Raw genomic sequence first — 7228 nt, forward strand, 5'->3', positions numbered from 1 at the left:
CAGAAAAAAATACACGGTCGAAAATCGAACGAGCTAATATAATACAAGAACCGGCGGGACGGGCGGCACTATATTAATTTGAATAATTGCATCTCGAGCTTATTTTATATGCTATGTAATGTATAATCGGCAACCGCTTTCTCATCCTTTGGTAATTTTAGCTTTAGTATAATGCAGCTTAAATAACGTTTTACTACGAAGAGCATTTAGAGAAAGGCTCTCCTGATCTTGATGTCCAACTCTAGATTGGGGGGAGGGGGTGATCCAATGGCTAAGAAGTCATGAAAGCCGCTTATTTAGAGCTCATTCGTCCTATCTTAAGGGAAAATCGCTTTTGCTATTTCACATTTTCCAAACAAACGCGCACACATGGCTTCTGTTCTTTCAACTTTGGTCAAATTCACCGAACAGCGGAGATTTTGCATTAACGAGCTCAGCCATGAACTTGGTAATGCAGATCATATCATCCCACTAGATACCAGTTTCTGATGGTGTTCTCCTACTTTTCTCCTCTCACCACCGGTCACTAACGACCCTCAGCTGGAGTTGGAGCCGGAGGAATATTGTAGACGTTCTTGCAAATACATTAAAAATGAAAAAGGGAAGAAAAAAAGTCGAAAAACAAAACAACAGAGAACCACAATAGACTTGATGATGCACGAGTCCGCCCTTCCGGAGAATTATCCTAACTGCTTCGATAGTATAATTGTCTAGCCTTGATCTTTCGGGGCTGCGGGTCTCAATTCTTACACTTAGAAGTGAATAGGGGCGTGGGAACTGTGCTAGTAACTCCGCTATTGCTCATGCCTCGGCCAAGCCACGTATACTTACCCATCGTCAAATGAGGACTCTGTACCCTTACTCAAAGTAGGCTTCCTCATCCAAATTCAGGGCATTTCGGGCTGCATGAACTGCTCTAAGGAATAGGCAAGGAAAACAAAGCCCATACATCAGATCACGTAAAATTGGCACAATGAAGATTGCGTTTCGTGTACCTATTCGTCGCTCTCATGGCATTACCAAGCTCATGGCCAAGCTCACTAGTACGAAGTCTCCGCTGTTTGGTGAGTTGGACAAAAGTTGAAAGAGCAAAAACCATGAGTGCACGGTTGTTTGGAAAGTGTGAAATGAAAAAAATGACTTTCCTTTGAGAGGAGAAATGAGCTTTTTAAATAGGAGGCTTCGATGACTTCTTAGCTGTTGGTTATGCTCAATTGATTGGGGCCGTTCGTATGATATTTTATTGTTTTGTTCCTTTCCTTTCTTCCACGCCGTGAAGCCATTTCTTTAACAAAATGATGATTGAAAATGGAACCGAATATACTTATTTCCTACGTAGGATGATGCAGGTTTTCAAGTTTCGAGTTTAAATTCGGATCTTGACTTGATAGTATGGTTGTCTTGCCTCAATTCTTCGGGGGTGCGAGTCTTATTCTTACACTTAGAAATGGATAGGAGTGCAGGAAATGTGTTAGCTCGTGCCTCACCAAGTCACGTACACTTACCCATGGTATGATGAGGACTCTGTACCCTTTCTCAAAGTAGGCTGCCTTAGCCAATTTTAGGACATTCCGGGTTGCATGAACCGCTTAAAGGAACAGGTAAGGAAAAACAAAAACCATACATCAAACCATGTAAAATTGGCAAAATGAAAATCGCATTCCATGTACCTGTTTGCTGCCCTCATGACATTACCAAACTCATGGTCGATCTCGTTAGTGCGAAGTCTCCGCTATTCGGTGAGTTGGACAAAAGTTGAAAGAGAAGAAATCATGAGTGCGCGTTTGTTTGGAAAATGTGAAATGAAAAAAGCGATTTTCCCTTGAGAGAGGAGAAATGAGTTTTTCAAATAAGCGGTTTTTGATGACTTTCTGGCCATTGGTTATACCCAATCGATCGGGGCCGTTTATTCGATATCTCATTGTTCTGTTCCTTTTCTTTCTTCCTCATCGGGAAGTCATTTCTTTAACAAAATGATAATTTGAAAATGGAATCGAAAATATTTATATCCTACCTAGGATGATGTAGGTTTTCAAGTTTCGGGTTCCAATTTGGATCTTGACTTTGATAATATGGTTGTCAAGTCTTAATCCATCGAGGGTGCGGGCCTTAATTCTTACTCTTAGGCGTGGATAAGGGCGTGAGAATTGCGCTAGTAACTCCACTATTGCTCGTGCCTCGGTCAAGTCACGTACACTTACCATGATCCGATGAGGACTCTGTACCCTTCCCCAAAGTAGGTTTTCTTAGCCAAATTCAAGGTATTCTGGGCTCATGAACCGCGCTAAGGAACGGACGAGTAAAAATAAAACCATGCATCAAATCACGTAAAATTGGCACAACGAAAATCGCGTTCCATGTACTTGTTCACCAAGCTCATTGTTGAGCTCGTCAATGTGAAGTCTCCGTTGTTCGGTGAGTTGGACCAAAATTGAAATAGCAGAAGTCTTGTATGTGCGTTTATTTGGAAAGTGTGAATTAGCAAAAGTGATTTTCCCTTGAGAGAGAGGAGAAATGAGCTTTCTAAATAAACGACTTTGATGACTTCTTGGCCGTTGGTTACGTCCCATCGATCGGGGCTGTTCATCCGATATCTTATTGTTCTGTCCCTTTCCTTTCTTCCACGTCGGGACGTCATTTCTTTAACAAAATAATTACTTGAAAATGAAATCGAAAATAGTTATTACCTACCTAGGATGATATAGGTTTTCAAGTTTTAGATTCAATTTGGATATTGACTTCTATGGTATGGTTATCTATCCTTAATCCTTCGGGGGTGCGGGTCTCAATGCTTTCACTTGGGAGTGGATAGGGGCATGGGAACCGTGCTAGTAACTCCACTATTGCTCATGCCTCGGCCAATTCAAATACACTTACCTATGGTCAGATGAGAACTCTGTACACTTCCCCAAAGTAGGCTTCCTTAGCCAAATTCAAGGCATTTCGGGCTGCATGAACTGCTCTAAGAAACGAACAAGAAAAAAAACCATACATTAGACCACGTAAAATTGGCACAATGAAAATCGCGTTCCGTGTACCTGTTCGTCTCCCTCATGGGATTACCGAACTAAATGCGAATCTCATTGGTGCGAAGTCTCCACCGCTCAGTGAGTTGGACCAAAGTTGAAAGATCAGAAGCCAAGTGTGTGCGTTTGCTTGGAAATTGTAAAATGGAAAAAGTGATTTTCCCTTGAGAGAGGAGAAATGAGCTTTTCAAATAAGCGGCTTTGATGGCTTCTTAGCCGTTGGTTATGCTTAATCGATGGGCGTCGTTCATCCGATATCTTATTGTTTTGTCCCTTTCCTTTCTTCCATGTTGGGACGTCATTTCTTTAACAAAATAATTACTTGAAAATGGAACCTAAAATATTTATATCCTGCCTAGGATGATGCAGGTTTTCTAGTTTTGAGTTGCAATTCGGATCTTGACTTCTATAGTATGGTTGTCTAGCCTTAATCCTTGGGGTTGTGGGTCTTCATTCTTGAACTTAGGAGTGGAAAGGGGCGTGGGAACCGTGCTTGTAATTCCACTATTGCTCGTACATCGGCTAAGTCACGTATACATACCCATGATCTCGATGAGGACTCGTACCCTTCCCCAAAGTAGGTTTCCTTAGCCAAATTCAGGGTAATCTGGGCTGCATGAACCGCTCTAAGGAACGGACAAAGAAAAAAAAAACCATACACAAGACCACGTAAAATTGGCACAATGAAAATTGCATTTCATGTACCTGCTCACCGCTCTCATGGCATTACCAATCTCATGGCCAAGCTCATAAGTGCGAAGTCTCCACTGTTTGGTGAGTTGGACCAAAGTTGAAAGAGCAAAAGTCATGTGTGTGTTTATTTGGAAAGTGCGCATTGGAAAAAGTGATTTGCTCTTGAGAGAATAGAAACGAGCATTTTAAATAAGCGGCTTTGATGACTTCTTGGCCATTGGTAATGCCCCATCGATCGAGGCTGTTTGTCCGTTATCTTATTGTTCAGTTCCTTTCCTTTCTCCCACGTTGAAAATTCATTTCTTTAACAAAATGATTATTTGAAAATGGGACCGAAAATATTTATTTCCTACCTAGGATGATGCAGGTTTTTAAGTTTCGAGTTTTAATTCGAATCTTGACTTCGATAGCATGGTTGTGTAGCATTAATCCTTCGGGAATGCGAGTCTTAATTCTTACACTTAGGAGTGGATAGGGGCGTGGGAACTGTGCTAGTATCTCTACTATTGCTCATGCCTCGACCAAGTCACATTTGTTTACCCGTGATTTGATGAGGACTCTATACCATTTCCCAAAGTAGGCTTTGTCAGCCAAATTCAGGGCATTTCGGGTTGAATGAACCGCTCTAAGGAACGGGCAAAAAAAAAAAAATCATACATCAGACCACGTAAAATTGACATAATGAAAATCTCATTCCGTGTACCTATTCACCGAACAACGGAGACTGTGCTCGTTCGTGCAAAGTCTTCGCTGTTCGGTGAGTTGGACCAAAGTTGAAAGAGCAGAAGCCATGTGTGCGTGTTTATTTGGAAAATGTGAAATGAAAAAAGTGATTTTCCCTTGAGAGAGGATAAATGAGTTTTTTAAGTAAGCGGCTTTGATGACTTCTTGGCCGCTGGTTATGCCTAATTGATCGGGGCCGTTCGTCAAATATCTCATTGTTCTGTTCCTTTCCTTTCTTCTACATTGGGTAGTCATATCTTTAGCAAAATGATGATTTGAAAATGAAACCGAAAATATTTATATTCTATCTAGGGTGATGTAGGTTTTCAAGTTTTGGGTTCCAATTCGGATCTTGACTTCGATAGTATGGTTGTCAAGTCTTAATCCTTTGGGGGCGCGGGGTCTTAATTCTTACACTTGGGAGTGGATAAGGGCGTGGGAACTGTGCTACTAACTCCACTATTGCTTGTGCCTCGGCCAAGTCACGTACGCTTACCCATGGTTAGATGAGAACTCTGTACCCTTTCCAAAGTGGGCTTCATCAACCAAATTCAGGGTATTTAGGGTTGCATGAATCGCTTTAAGGAACGGACAGGAAAAAAACTATACATCAGACCATGTAAAATTGGCACAATTAAAATTGCACTCCGTGTACACGTTCCTTGCTCTCATGGCATTACCAAGCTCATGGCCGAGCTTGTTAGTGCGAAGTCTCTATTGGTCGGTGAGTTGGATCAAAGTTGAAGAACAGAAGCCATGTGTGTGCGTTTGTTTGGAAATTGTGAAATGGGAAAAGCGATTTTCCCTTGACAGAGGAGAAATGAGCTTTTTAGATAAGCGACTATGACGACTTCTTGGTTGTTGATCATACCCAATCGATCGGTGCCGTTCATCCGATATCTTGTTGTTCTATTCCTTTTCTTTCTTTCACGTTGGGAAGTCATTTCTTTAACAAAATGATGATTTGAAAATGGAACCAAAAATATTTATATCCAACCTAGGATGATGCAGGTTTTCAAGTTTTGGGCCCCAATTCGGATCATGACTTTGTTAGTATGGTTGTCTAGCCTTAATCCTTCGGGGGTACGGGCCTTAATTCTTACTTTTAGGAGAGGATAGGGACGTAAAAACTGTGCTTATAACTCCACTATTGGTCGTACCTCGGTCTGGTCACGTACACTTATCCATGCAAAGTAGGCTTCCTAGCCAAATTCAGGGCAAACCAGGCTACATGAACCGCTCTAAGAAATAGATAAGGAAAAATAACCATACATCAAATCATGTAAAATTGGCACAATGAAAATCAAGTTTCATGTACCTGTTCGCCACTCTCATGGCATTACCAAGCAAGGAATTAGGGCAGTCTCAAAATAAGATAGCTTACAAGTTTCACTCTTTTAGTCATTTTCCTTCCATATAGGCACGAAATCTACCACACACACACATTGACATCATATACTTCACATAAATCAGATCTAGTAACGTTAAATCATAAAAGTGTAATAAGAAGATGTTAAACTTGCCTTGATATTCAAGAACACCCCAAGAACAACCCTTTCTCCTTACAACTTCTTGAGAGTGTTTGAATGAAGTGAAAATTTGAGTTCTAAGGAGTGAGAGGGAGTAGATTTTCGGCCAAGAGGGGTAAATGAGAGAGAAGAAAGAGTCATGATTGAGTGCAAGTCATTTTTTTGTCATGAAATTCTATTAGTCTAAATAGGTGGCATGAATAGTGTTTATGAATAGCATTATAAGGTGAATAGTATTCGTGAATAGTGAAAATTTGGCACAATTCCCATGAAAATTTTGGCCATAAGTGGGTGTGAAATGTCCATTTTGCCCCTATAATCTTAATTATGTACATTAAACCTTAGTTTAGACTATAGTTTTCTCTATAATTAATTAGCATTTCAACTAGTATAATGTTTTTGACCAAAAAAAAAAACTAGTATAATGTTATTAACTTCATTATCAAATAATTAGTCACGTGACATGCTCTAATTATTAGGATGCTCAATTGATTCTAATATCATATATTATGCTCTTGATAATTTTTCTTAGAGATTAATGTAAACTATAGACCTTTTAATTGATTTCTTCATATAGTTAACGTAGTAAAAGAAAATTTTAACATCTAATTTATACCATAATCGTACGTGATTGGCTACGTAACATTTTTAGGGTGTCCACTTCCTACGATGGTTTCCTATAATTTCTCATCCGAGAAATTGAGCTCGTATTGCCGTTTCTCAAAAATTACATGGCATTAGTCAATTCTAAGTCAAGCAATTTAATTCTCATAGGTTTATTATCTTTAATTAATTAGGCCAAAAAATCAGGATGTCACACTCGACCCTCTCCTGGTGGTGGTGGGGCAGCGGCCATAGGTGCCTATGCGTGTTTTTTTTTTTTGTTCGTTTAATCTTTTTTTAACTTAACAAATTAGAAAAAAGAATAGATAAAGAAAAAAGAAACAAATCAAAAAACGATGAAATGGCGAAAATGCCTTTGAAATCATATCCTTTTTTGAGACTCTATAGTCACTTTAAATCCTTATTTGAGAAAATGAGGGCACTTCAGGTCATTAGTTGAAACGAGAGCACTTCAGGCCCTTATTTGAAATTTTTCCTTTTTTTTATACCAAAATTTTTTTTGATAAATTATTTAATAAATAAATTTTGTAAATAGTTCTTAATATACTCCATCTTCTTCTTGGCCAGCAAAAAAATTAGGTTGACAAAAGTTCACTCTACGTGAAGAAATTATTTGCACACACTTTCAAATAG

The sequence above is a fragment of the Rhodamnia argentea genome, chromosome 5 (assembly GCF_020921035.1).
Source record: "Rhodamnia argentea isolate NSW1041297 chromosome 5, ASM2092103v1, whole genome shotgun sequence".
Lineage (NCBI taxonomy): Eukaryota > Viridiplantae > Streptophyta > Magnoliopsida > Myrtales > Myrtaceae > Rhodamnia > Rhodamnia argentea.